We start from the raw sequence: 15037 nt of genomic DNA on the forward strand, positions 1-15037 counted from the left end.
ACCGTGTTCTCGGATATTAATTCCATCGCGGTGCTACTTACTCCAGATTTTATGGTGGGGAAGTTTTGAGGCAGTTTGCCATCTCAGGTAGCTTCTTCGTTATCTTAACACGGTTCAAAATTACAAGATTCTTCTCCAAATAGACTTCAAAATGGGACTTGATCGTAACTCAACTAACATAAAGTAATTTCATATTCTTTGTAATAACAATAATAAACGACTTAATATATAATTATACCTTATCATTTATTATATATTTTGTCATTTATCTTGTTCTAAAGTATGCAATTTCTAAATTTTCTTTCCGTTTTAACTTATTTTAAATAGGTAGTTAATTGTTCATATTAATTAGGAATGTGAAATACAAATGAATAAAAAAATTATCAAAAAGAATCTTGTATAAATTTTTGTAAATTATGAATTTTGAGTTTGCTTGATTATTAAAATATTTTAATTGATGTAAAAGGTACGCTAAAAAGGTTAAATAAGTGATAATTTAATTTTGTCTCTCCTTTCATTACGATAATTTAACTAATCTTAATTAATTTCATTTATTTGAAATAGTAATCTCAAAATTAATCATTTGTTTCTCATACTTCGTTTTGAATTAAAGTTCAATAGAGTTACGATAATCTCAGTAAATGTGGGCCAAAGACAACTCATATAGGAACATAATTCAGAATAACAATGATTCAATCCTTGAATTATTTCAAAAAAAAAAACATTTTGGAAGACTGAAAGATCAAAATTAACATTGATAACTTTGAAAAAGAAATTATGCTAAAGAACGATCGCAAATCATTCAGGGTATTTTCCACCCACCCACTTTTTTTTTTTTTTTTTCATATCTTTTGAACTTCAAAGTGAAAAGTAATTCTGTAGTAACCATTTTATGCTAAAAAAATATTATTGGCTCTATTTTGAAATTAGTCGATTTTTTTTTCCTTGAAATCAAAGTGGATATGCCTTTTCAAACAATTTTTTTATTTATCCCTTTTGTTTTCTTTTTATCAAAAAAATTAAAAATTATTGAGTTACCGTTAAGATAGAATCTGCAGTAGCTAGGTTTTGTATAATTTGAGTTCTGCAGGAAATGAATCTAATAAAAGAATTTTAAAAGCATACTTTTATCAGTGTGATGCAAATTTAAATTTTTTATTTGAGTTTACTTTTTAGGTATTAAGAAATCAATTTCTCCTTAAATTCACTGACAGATGACGCCATGCGTATAGAATCAAGATTTAAGTATATTAATTGTTTAACTTAAAATTATATTCAGAAAATATTAAAATAGTACACTTGAAGCGAAAACGCAATATGCACAAAATTTCAAAAACATTTGAACATAAGGGAATAAGTGGATTATTACAAAATTACATCTTTACAAACATGAAATAAGTCGAGTTAAATAAAAGTCTTTTTAAAAGAATAGTATTTAAAATAGAGTTTTCAAACCCTTTTAATATTTTTGCATGAATTGTTTTTAACGAAGGAAGTTGGCATGATAGTATTTGAGAGAGAAATTTTTACTTGCATTAATATATAATTAAAGGAAGCAGAATTTTTGTTCTTTAATTTCGTTTCATTATGATTAACATAGCTTTTTGAAGCTACATGAGAAATTTTCCTCTTAATTTTGTATCATAGTCAGTTGACGAGCAACCCTTAAAATTTTCATACTACATTAATATTTTGGCATTTCTCTTCAATGAATCTAACGAGCTTCGGTTCCTATGCATGGCGAATCCTTGCTGGAATCGGACTTCCTCCACCACAGTAGTGTAAGGAGAGTACGTAGATGTAGTCCCCAAGGAATTGTTATTATATTTTTTCCGCCGTCATATTTGACTTTGAAAAATGGCTGTATGCACTAATGTTCGCTATATAGCACCCCTGGTGCTAATCTTCAAAGCTCCCTCTAAGTTAACACCCCGGGTATCTGTACCCCTCTTGCCACCCATCGCTATGCCATTTCTTCTGCGACATTCCCTCCTCAAAGCCGAGTCTCTGCCACTAAGCTAGCTACTACAATCCACAAGTTTATTTACTGAAGGCTAGTAAAAGCAAATAATTGTAGAGTCAGTTCTGAAGCTGTTTCTAGATGAAAATTATATAAAATTGAAATAAACAAAGGCTGAGAATGAGAGAGAATATTAGCAAAATTCACAACATTAAAGAAAATTTAAATTTTTCTTTGATTGGTTCGAGAAAAACATCAATAATTTATAAAAAGTAGTTAAACCACTCCTATATTTTGTTCTCTTTTCGTATATATTAATATTTTCTTTGATTTTAAATTTTTAGAATCAGTAATTGGAATATTTTTATTTGTATTTGTATTTATTTAGCGTTTTTTTAGCGACTCTATCTAAATTCATATCAACATACACATTACAACATAATTGTGTAAAACATGAAGGGGAATTCAAAACAAAATAGAGAAACGAAGTAAACAATAGACAAAACACAGCATAAAACAACCAAAATAGGAAAAACAACAAAATAATCATGTTACTCCGAAATAAACGTCTTGGAAGTGAAATCAAAACCACTCAGTAGAAATGTAAATTAATATATATATTGATAGTTTCATTTAAAAAATTTTTGCCTGGTAATTGTTATTCTATAAATGACCTTCCACTGTTCGTTTATATTCAGAATGCAAAATATAAGAATTAACTTGATCGGTTTGTTGTTGTTGTTTCAGTTTTACCTGTCATTTGCTTTTCAGCTATTATTCTACATTTCATTTGAACGTAATAACTGAACCATAAACAGCATTTCAAATTTAAACCTATATCATTTTATTTTATTTTAAAATTGAATAAAGTTGAGACACAATGAATGTTAACGATTTTTTCCCCTTAAAATGACGATCTGTCTTCATATATAAACATCAATTCGTGAACTTCCCTGGTGAGAGTAAAAAATAAATAAGTGCATACATTGAAAGAATTAATAGGTAACAGGTCTAAATGGTATAAAAGTAATCGTTACTTCCTGATTTCTACTTGTTAGCGTGATCGAAAATGAAAAACACCGACCGGCCAACGACCTTTGTGGCACCGGTCGCACTCACGATAAAGTAAACTTTGAGTTTTATGGTCTCTTATGTGAATAAACATTATCGTGCAAATTTTCTTTTATTTTTGTACGTTATTAAGGGGCATCAGAAGTGACAGTAAAATTGAAATTTCTTTAAAGCAAATGTCGTAAAATATTTTTAAAATTTATTTTTAATTTATCAATTTGCTTGATGTCGGAATTTACTTGGATTTTTCTAACTTTAGATTGTTTTTGTTTTTTTATTTGTTTGTTAATATGTTTTAAAATACAATATTTTTGTAGATATTTATTTTTGTTGGATTAACATATATGATCTGTTATCAATTTTTTCAAATTGTTTACGTAGCTTAAGAGGGGAAGTTTTTAATGTACTAGGTTTGAAACAATTTTGTAAAAGTATAAACTACACGAATTTCCTGAATTTGAATTCATAACTTTAATGCGTTTGCATTTAAATTAAAGTTTTGCATTTATTTCTTCTAGGTAATAGAAGTTATGAATTATGGGAAATGGTATTCATTTTTTCTCTTTTCCTTTAAGGAAGGGCTGAAATATTCGAAATCCCGTTCTTGAGAGCGAAGCATATCCCATTAATTTTTATTTATAAATTAATATACTAACTACAATTCCGACGGTCAGTTTTGTTGGACCATAGTTCCTTTAAGGCAAAAGTTTAATTTACAGGTGAGTGTAATCCTTCAACCATATTATGTGAGTGAATACGCGCTTGAAGTGTGTCAATAAAAATGTTGTGTTGAAAAATTTTATATTTTTAAAATCAGAGAAAGAGAAAAGTAGCCCACTCTTGAACAAGTGAAAATTGCTGTCTTTAAAAGAAATGAAAAGGCATGAATTAAATTCGAATTATATAGTAGAATTAGATAGGCCTAAAACCGTTATGAATAATTTTTTCAGTAATTTTAAAGCTTGGAACAGCGAGTTACAAGGAAGTAATCTCATCAAAACGCTCAACAGCAGAAAGTTGTAATTTGTCGCGCTATCTAGAAAAACAAGACCTCCGGACAAGTTGTGATTGAATGGATACTTCCTTCTTCGAATCAAGAAGTAGAAATTTAAAATTCTTGAAAAGGGAAGCGAAACTGCTACTTACTAAATGACACACATTGCAACGTATAAAATTCGTAAACAAACTTTTAACTTTTAGTGACAAACAGTTGACGTTATCTTTTCTGACAAAAAGAAATTTTAAACTAGATTAACCTGGTGGTTTTCAGTGGCAATACCTTACTATCCACCGAAAGAGGGGGGGGGGGAAACCCTTTTTGTATTCGACAATTGAAGAGTGTCAATTTGGACTATAATTTGCTGTAGAAGGAACCACTTCAATTATTTTCATAAATACTCGATGATCTCAGGAAAGGGGACCTAGGTAATGCTTAAATTCTGTTATCAGGTTATTGAATTCTGGTAATTATTTAATTATTTATTAATTCACACAATACAAACGTCTATGCTTTAGATTCTACGAAATCATTGTTTGAAATCTATCATACAAAAATATTATACTGATACTTTATGTATCATACAAAAGTACTCTACTCAGATGTCTCGATTACCCCTAAAGCAATTCAGCTTCAATGAAGGCTATTCAACAGACAATACCGTCATTCAACTAATGCAAATAAAATCAAAGGTTCCAGAAATAGCAAAAATCTTACAATATCCATCTCTTCATACATCTAAAGTGCAATAGATCGCCTTCAATATTCATCAATCCGAAGACACTTAGGTAATCTAAACTTCAACACATATACTACAGAAATCTTAAAGAACATACAGAATAAGAAATCATCGTACAAAATAGCTTAAAATGCCGTCTGTGGCAACAACAACAAGATGTGCGTAAATTCTTGCTTAGGTTCGGTACTCTAGGATCTGGTTATGGGTGAAATCCCGCCTGAAGAATGGTTATCAGGAATATATATAAAAACCCTTACCAATGACTTCCATTTTCTAATCATAGACTCTACAAGGGGAAACCTCAACACAATTTACAATTTCTATAGAAAAAACGATATATATATATATATATATATATATATATATATATATATATATAAGCATAATTTTTGAAGTAGAGTCGTGGCCGAAGACAGAGAAGAAGACTTAGAATTATTAAGTTCGCTTTATTGCATCCCGGGAGGCACGAATTATGTACAAGCAGAAGCGACGAGCACAACACAGAACTACACAAAACGAAATGAGGAAAAGCTGATGGAAATTTTATACCTGTGAATATATACTGTGAGATTTTAATAAGGATTTCCGACACACGTCAATCTTAAATAAGGAAATCATAGGGATCTTTTAGAAGAATTTGTTTAAGTCGGCAATATTTTATCCCTTCACTCGGAGTGTGGGAACTTGTCGGCTTTTAGCCAATTTAGCAATTTTAGAACTCGTGTTGCATTAATTAAATAGAAAAAGTGGAACGGGATCAGGAAATAAGAGAATATTTTAGAATGAAGAATGAAGTTAATATGGGCTAATTTAAGGCAAAACTTTGGAAATTAATTAGAATTGAAATTAAATTTTAAAGTATAATTATATATATATATATATATATATATATATATATATATATATATATATATATATATATATATATATATATATATATATATATATATATATATATATATATATATATATATATATATATATATATATATATATATATATATATATATATATATATATATATGTCATTAATGAAGAAACGTTAAACTGGACTGTGCTTCTTCAAAATCTAAAAATTAACCCTAAAACAACCCTCATATATCAGTTTAATTAAGCTAAAGGGACCCGTTTGGGAACTAAATTTAGATATATAGTTACTGTTGTTGAAGATATATACTACAGTTCTTGAAAGAATGCCTCTCAACAGAGCAGTAGTCTATGCACATTCCTCACATGGAGGCAAATGCAGCGCCCCTTCCTTAGCCATTATTCAAGTCACTAAACAGCGGTTAGTATACATGGAAAATTACGAAGGGCGAGCAAGGGCAGTTGCTAGATTTGCCCGTTGAAAGCCTATTTTTGATTGTTGAAATGGATGGCGGTCATTTTCACGCATGTTAAAAAATGCCCGTCGAAATATTTGCTCTCGAAAATGAACCAATCATTTTCGACCATATCTATGTCATTACTGGTGCGGGAAAAAGGAAATCACCCTCCTTTTAAATTTAGTTTTACATTGGACATCGAACCCTATGCATGGTCATTGAAGAAAAAGTCAAAGATTCATCAAGACTTAATTGTGCTAAATAAATATTATTATATTTTTTTTAAATATTTTTTAAGCAACACAATTTGCAGCGTTCATTTGTGTGAACTTGTAACAGTTATTAACTTACTAAATTTCCGTTTATTTTCTCCTTTACATAATTTTAGTTAGATATTTGAAAGAATCCTTTTAACTCTTTCAAACATTTTATAATTTATATTTAATGCATGGTATTTTCGTTAAGAATTTCCATTTCATTAAGAAAGGATATTTTTAAAGCATGACGGTTTATACTGTAAACCACATTATAAAAGCCTTTTGCATACTTCAAATATTTACTAAAAAAAAAACATTTTTGATGCATCAATCAGAAAGATCCATCAGAAGAAAATGTTCTAATTGTAGTTCATAAAAAAATGCAAAATTTGTTCAGTTTTCAAAGTACCTTTCTACTTAGCGCAAAAAAAAAAAAAAAAAAAAAAAAAAAAATTCTAATGAATAATTGATTTTAGAATAACATTTTGATACATTTGAAAAATAATACTTACTTTTAAAAAAATTAAAATGTTCTATTATTATAATTAATTATTCTAAGTGTTTTCTGTTATTTATATAAATATTAATAGTTAGAATTGCTTTAGAAGTTTAAAAGTGAAACTTTGTTTAATTTGATATGATTAAAACTATTTCATATTATTAAAAAACTTGAAAGCATTGTGGAACTAAATATGTATCAACCCTTAAACAATGTAACAAAAAAAAATTTGTCTAAAAATTTTTTGTCCAAATTTTACATGTTGTATTAAAGATTTCATTTGAGTGTAAAAATAATATTTTCTTAGAATCTAACCCATTTTTTAGTTGTATGCAACAAGCTAATTATTTTTGCATAAATTCTTATGACTGAAAGAGTTAACAAAGAATAAGAAGTTTGAGTGAAAATTCTAATATACATTCTTAAAAAAATTATTAATTTCAAACGCAAATAGAAAAAAAAATTTAACTGAAAAATATAGATTATTCATCCAACTAAAAGAAACATATACACGTAAAAAGTACTCCAATACTTTAATATATTTTTTCAAACTACAAAGGTAAATATTAAATAAAAAATGTTAACGATGAAAATCACTTTATTCCGAAATAAAATCGTATGGCTGCGTAAAGAAAAATATTGACATAATACAAAATTTATGAAGATATAAAATAAGAGTAGGTGATATAAAAGATCTTTAAGCCAAAACAACAGAAAAAAAGGCTTTAATTGCGTATCATTACATCTTGAAACTTTGGAAAATAAATGCAACTAAAAATATTTTTTTAATTAATTTATTAAAATTTACGAAAAGGGAAGAAGGGATGATCATGATTATGGAAAAAATCTCCGTAATTTTATATGATCACATAAAGAATTTTTATTATCTTCAGTTATAAATTTGATTACTTTCTTTTTATTCCTAAAACAGTGCTTTGCAAATAAATTGCGAGAAGTTTCTATATTTTTTAATCGGATACTATTGTTTACGTCTGTATAAATAATAAAAGTTATCTGTTGTAAACTTATTTCACCTCAGCTGGCCTCTTTGAACAAATCCTCCTCTTTGCGAAGTAGGTTATTAGAGCAACGAAACCCTGCTTTAAATGGAATACAAACCTTCGCCTAGCACCGGGGGCGTAGCTCAGATGGTAGAGCGCTCGCTTAGCATGCGAGAGGTACCGGGATCGATACCCGGCGCCTCCATCTTTTGTCTTTTTCTCCCTCTCGTTGATAATCTGGGGTTTTGCAGCGTTTTTTTTTTTTTTTTCTTTTCATTACTTGAGTTAAATTTAAGCATGCAATTAATTGAATGTTTAAAAAAAAATTTCCTACCTACTAAGGAAAGGCTAAATCGATTTAAAAAGGAAAAGAAAAAAGCTTCTTGGGGAAAAAAGTAGAAAATTTTAATATACCTTGTATATAATATAAAAAGTAGAAATATCATTTTATTATATCTTTAATTTATCTTAAAAAACTTTTTATACCATACAAGAAAAAATTATTTAGAATAGCACTAAGAATTTAATTAATTTAAATAATTTTCTTAATCATGAAATTGGCTTGAAAATGCATTTTAAAAAAGACAGGCACTTAAAAAAAAGAGAAAAATTTAAATATACCTTGATTCAAAATCTTTAATTTATCTAAAAAACTTTTTATACCATAAGGGAAAAAAATTGTTTAGAATAGCATAAAGAATTTAATTTATTTAAATAATTTTCTTTGTCATAAAATTAGCTTGAAAATGCATTTAAAGAAAGAACTTAAAAAGAAATATTTGTAAATTTCACAAAAGGAATAAATAAATACAGCTTTGTGATTACAACAACAAAAAATTTTTTTTTAATTCTTTGTAAGAGTCGTATTTTTTCCAAAAAATTAAAGGAGCTCTTAATATTAGATTAGGTGTTCATGTGCATGATTCAAAAGGATCATATGTGAACTTCAAAATATATAATTTCTTAAAAATTATAAGAAATTTGAAAAAAAAATAAAAAATTAAAAGGTTTATGAACAATGATGCTCAACTTTGTTTAGGATATAGTCAATAACTATATATATATATATATATATATATATAAACAACTGTAGTCTTATTTACATAGATTTCCTGAAATTTCTTTAATCTTTAAAATCTATTATTTCGATTTTTCTATCATGAACATTTAAATATTTGAATCTGTTTGGCATTCTGTGGTGTTCTTTGCTCGACTGACACAATAGGTCATAATAGTATGATTACTATATATAATTATTGGGCTCTTATATTTATCAAAGTTTATAATCAAGGAATCAAAATCATGTTTGTAAAAATTTTATTTAATGAGAGCTGTAGATCATTTTTGGACTTATCTAAGTAGGTTACGATGGTGTGACTTTTTTTTTAAATTAAATTACTGCTATTGTTAAATAAAATAATTCGTCATCCCACTTTTATAAAAAAATATTGTACATTTTTTACAACTAGAACTTAAAAAAATATATCTATATGTAATGGAGTTTTTTTAACATCGCAAAAATTGCAACAGAGACATTTTTTGACAGTCAAATCAATAAATGCAATAATTTTTTTTAAATTTTAATTATAGAACTATGACACATCCTTAATTTGGTGAGAACAGATTGATTTTTAGACCTATAAAACTGTGCTGCATAAAATGAATAAAGCAATTTGTGATTTTTAATGAGTTTGGAACTACCAGGGGTGATTATTGTCTAAAAATAGTCAGAATTTCAGAATTTTTACTTTCTCAAATCTGGGAATGTTAGAAAATAAACTTGGCTCAGTAATTACTTTCTTAAATGTTCAGGCTTCCAAAAATTATTAATTTTGTGAAATTATCGAGTGAAACAGAAATTAGTTTATCGATGAAAAAAAATAACTTTTGCTGTTAATCTTCATCCTCTAAAAGATTGTAAGACTTAAATGTGATTTATCAAGATAACATAAATTACATAAGCCTCTTCGTACACAGTGAAGTGTCTAATACGCATATCGAATTACTGAATTTCTTTCGTTTTAAATCTGCAATTAAGAAAAAATATTAAGTAATTTAGAAACTCTTCAATACCTCAAATGCCCATTATATTTTTATAGGAATTAAAATAACAATAAATGTCCCAAACAGGATGTGACATCTAATCAGGAAGTTAAAGAAATTCGGAAGTCAAATTCATAAGGGATTAATTTATTTAATGATATCAGAATGTATTGTCGAGTTTGGCCATCGATGTTCTCAGTATTACGAATTTTGCAATATTAGTAATATATAGAAATAATTTATTCAATTTATTTCAAAATAAAAAGATAATTCATTTCAATTGTTTTTAAATTTTGTTACTGTTCTCAAAATTATATTGGCTTTAACTATTACCTTCGCATTTGAAGGAAGGTCTTTATCAGGATTTAAAGAGATATAAAAAATTACTTGAGATCAAGTATTAGTTAAGAACGATTTACTTTATTTGATACTTTATCTGTTGGGTCAGAACTAATAAAAAAAAGATAAAATAAGACGATATTATCAGTGAATTTGCTATAAAGAGTATAAAAGAATGAAACATAAATCACAGATTATGATCTTATTCTAATAAGTTACATACCAAAAAGTTTTTTAATAAGTTCACGCAACGATTAGTTATGTTTGATTTATTAAATATATTTTTTTGTGTGTGTTACAGAAATCTTAACTTTATAAAAAATTTAATTATTTATCATTTCCACGTATATCTCAAGTCCTCGTTATATCACTTTCTGCAAAGTTTTAATTAACAAAATGCAATTAGTTATTACTTTTCTGTGTGAAATTTGTTTTATGGGTCTCAAGTTGACTTTTCACCAGGCTATGATCGATCATTCACATCTAAGATCAGATTATAGCGTAATAAGATTTCTAAGTTTCGGTATTTTTTATTTTGCCATATTAAGCTTTTGAGTTCCTCGAAATTCGAAGTCTTTATCTTAGATATATATATTCAAAAAAATAAGTTGAGCTCAAATGTGTCTAGACTGATTACAGACTAGTTTTGGGATTGAGAAACAACAAACAGAATCCTTTTAATGCTCGCAAAATTATTCTAACGAATTTGCTATCATAAATCCAAACGATAACAAACCCTTACCTAAGACTCCAAGTCACAGCTAATCATTTTATTTTAGTGACCCTAAAGAAGCTTTGTACTGGCTGGCTTTGAAGGGTGTTAAAGATTTCAAAACAGATTAATCTTACTTAGAAATATGTTGTGGAAGGGAATCTTTTCATAAAGTTCTTACTTTTTTTTAACCCTCCTGTTTCAGACATTGTGAAGGAAAGCCTATAAGATAATTTTCTTTTCTTCAGGAATATTTTTTGTAATACCTTCTGTAATGATTTTTACTAAGCTATATATTTCAGTGGTTATCTTAAGATTTTAAAATTTCATGATCTTAATTTTTGCTCTTAGCTCGAAATTTATGATCTTATAGACATTTTTAAATATTTACTTATCTTTTTCTCATAGTAAGATTACTTTATAATCATCTGTTTAGCTTTTAATAAAACACCTCATACATATTGCTGTTTTGTTGGCATTTCGGATGTATAAATAGTTTCTGAAGTTTGAGAAAACCCTTTCAATAAATTTCTTTATCGAATATTACGATTTATTTTTATACGATACTAATGTAATCATAATTTTAAACATGCATAGTGAATCAAACCAACAAAGTAGATCTTAGATTAGATTGGAGAGAAGAAAATTTCTTTAAGTGATGGCTCTGACAAGAAAGTGTAAATATGTAGATTTATCAAAAATAAATGAATAAATAAAATCTGCACTAACTGTACTGACAACCAACAAATCGCCGTATAAGTTGATGCTTCTGCCAGTAATGACAGATCATCTTAAGATACTAGGTATTGCTGTGCCTATATCAAGAGCTGTTATAGAGGGGTATTTTGTGATTACTTGTGAGTAATAACCTACATTTTATAACTGTTTTATCATAATACTATCTATGATTCCAAGCACATTCTATAACAGAACATTCGAATATTTGTTTCAATTTTTTTTTTGACAAAATCATTATTTCAATTTGTTTGTTTGTTTTTTTCCGTTTTCAAAATCAATGGCTTTATCTACGAATTTATTTAACTTAGTAAAAAGATGATATCTCTTATACTAAGAGTATCCTTTATTTTATTTTTGGAGTATTTTTTGTTATTTGAAACCATACCTCAAAGTAAAAGACATCTGAGATACTTAAGAGTGTCTAACGATTTTTGTCTTGCAAAATAGTTGTCACTTTAATTTAATTACCAATTTAAATTTGAAAATTTCGATGCACAAATCGTACAGGTTAATACAGGCAAAGGAGCTAAGTATGGAATAAGGATAAAGTATAAAAAGGTCCATGCTTTACTTCGAACTTAAAAGAATAAACTACCTAACAATGATTTTCAGATTCTTACGAATTCCTTCCTTCAAGAGGAAGGAATTCAGAGCTTTAGATATCTCATCGATATGTAGTTCTGAATCGAAATGCAATCCCTTCTAATGGTTTTATGAAATAAAATTAATCAATCAAGAGAAAAAGGGAATCGAAAATTAATTCCTGCATGGAAGGAGTATTACTGTATGGCAAAGTCCAAGAATATGTGTAATATTAGCATCTTTAACTCCCCCTCCCTTCTTTTCTAAAATGGGAAATGAAAGATTTTATGCCCTCATAATAGATTTCAAGGCAAAGGATGCCTTATTTCGCAACCATACTATTTTGGAATTTAAAGAAAGGGGCCAGAAATCAGTTAAATGTTTTAAATTCTGGTTATAAAAATATATGCAAACTGTAATGCTTCAATGGCAGCTATTGGATTATACAAATTTAACAGTCAAAGGACAGGCTGTGGTGGTCTAGTGGTAAGGTCTCAGCTTCGGAACTGGTTGGGTTTCAGGTTCGAGGCTCCATTCCACCAAAAAACCGACGTGTAAGCGGGTGTAGTGCAAGTTTAATCCGTCAGAAGCGGACGTCTTCCCGCTGGTGTGGTGTGGTGTGGTGTGGTGTGGAAGCTTGGGATAGGGAGGCTCTAGCTCAGGTGTTGTCCTCGTCATCTGATCGAGGTTCAAAATTAGGAGGTCCGCCCCAAAATAGCTTTAGTGTTGCTTTAAAACGAGACATTAATGTAGCTAACCAATCAACAGTCAGAAGATTGATGCAAAAAATATTGTAACATTAACGCGTACAAAACAGTGATGCAACAGTTTGGAAACATGGGTTCTCACTGGTTAGTGAAAACTTAATTAAACCCTCTCCGGGTACTTGGGTATTGCGTATATTTGGTTGTTCGTTTACGTTTACTATACGACATGCAAATGGTCATTCCATTTTTCAGTAATTCCAGTTATTAAGGACACTGATAGCTGCCGTTCCACATCTCTTTGACTCCAATTCCATTGGTAAGCGCCTTGGTAGAGTACAACTCCGTCCTCTCGCAACAACCTCACACCTGTTTCTCTCTACCCGCAATCATTGAGAGCCTATTCCAAATGGCGCAATGAAAATTAGAACATGTGAGATATTCAACCTCCCGCTTCACGCCATGCCGATTCTGACTGGTACCCCCCCCCCACACACACTGATGGCTGGTTTTAAATCTACCGAAATTAAACATCAGTTCGCTATGGGAATGAAAATATTTGAAGAGAGAAATACCGGCTCAGATAATATCCTCGTCATCTGATCACTGTTCAGAACTATGAGGTTCATTCCGAAATAATACAGGAATCTCAGTTTAACTAAATATCAAAGATGAATAACTGCAAAATATTTTGTGAATTTTCACTTTAGCAAATACAGAACTAAGCTATTTTGGGGTAAGTTAATCGGTTAATTTTTTTAATCAAACATAAACTTTACTTATGAAGTTATCGAATGTTAGATTAGTCAGGAAACTAATGCAAAAAATTCCTATGTGACTTTTATAAACCTTTTAATTGGCGCATTACATCCAGTCTTCCTAAAGAATTGTAATGGTTCACATAAAATCAACCCTTTTATTATTTATCAAAAAAGTATCATTGAAATTGCGAAGTATGCAGCTTACGATTGCTGTAAAATGCAATTTATACGGTTTATTCGAAAAGCAAATTGGCAGCTAAAAATCATGTTGTCTAAAGTAATCATTCGAAAATATTTTATTTCCAGTCTCTTTTATCTTCAAAAAATATCACTTTATTTTTTTTCTGCTTATTACCCAATGGCACCTCTGGCGATGTGAAAATACTTTTGACTTTTATAGATGGCATTTTTTTTATTAGAGATCATTAATGACTTTTATTCATTAAGTTAATCCTACAATGCACAAAGTTGTCATTTGTATAACTTTCATGTGTTAAGAGAAATAAAATACAAGACTAAAGGAAAAAATGTGTTGTGTATTTATTGCAATTTCTTGAATAGCATTTTTTACACGGTATTACAACACAGCTATAAAAAATGAGTAAATGAAATAAATTCACTCAAAATAAAGTCAGTCACATGACAAACGTAATTGCGCATGTCATCTGACAATCAACTGTAATTTTTTTTTTCTCTGTACTTTGACTTCATGTCTATTAAGACATGAAGTGGAATCGAAAATTAAATTAGTAGGATGCATTTGACATACACTATGATTGCATGCATTGACTTCTTTGAGTTTAAATAGAAACATTTTTACAATTTAGGAGTCGAAATTGCAAGTCTGCTTTTAATTTTGGAACAAAAATTGGTGAATTATTGAAAGTTTTCAAAAAAATTGCATTGCAACAATTATGAGTAATTATATTGTTTTCTTTACAATTCAAAATAGACCTAAATGGGCAATAAAGTTTATATTAAGGAATAAATGAATTGACAACAAATATTTTCTTTTAATCAGATGCATTGAGCTTATGCTATTTTTTTTTATTTCATTTTCCTTTCTTTATTTCATGTACCGAATAGTGGCACGTGTTATACTCTTTGAGTGAAATTAAATATACAATAATATATTATATAAATATTTGATTAGAGCTAATTTATTAAATGTCTTACGTTAATGCCACAGAAAATCCAAATTGTTGTTTTAAAATCAAGTAATTTACTGAAAAGTTAAATGGCATTGCAGAATGTATGTTGTCTAGAATATAGGTGTGTGTTTAAAGTTCCACTGCTAATTTTGTCACAA

The 15037-nt window shown here is 28.5% G+C and overlaps 1 non-coding gene across 1 annotated transcript; it reads left to right on the forward strand.

Moving 5' to 3' along the window:
* Nucleotides 1–7981: 7981 nt before the first annotated feature.
* On the forward strand, nt 7982–8054 carry Trnaa-agc (transfer RNA alanine (anticodon AGC)). The gene has a single exon. It is a non-coding gene; the product is annotated as a tRNA-Ala (tRNA).
* Nucleotides 8055–15037: the final 6983 nt, after the last annotated feature.

The sequence above is a fragment of the Argiope bruennichi genome, chromosome X2 (genome assembly GCF_947563725.1).
Source record: "Argiope bruennichi chromosome X2, qqArgBrue1.1, whole genome shotgun sequence".
NCBI classification, from domain to species: domain Eukaryota; kingdom Metazoa; phylum Arthropoda; class Arachnida; order Araneae; family Araneidae; genus Argiope; species Argiope bruennichi.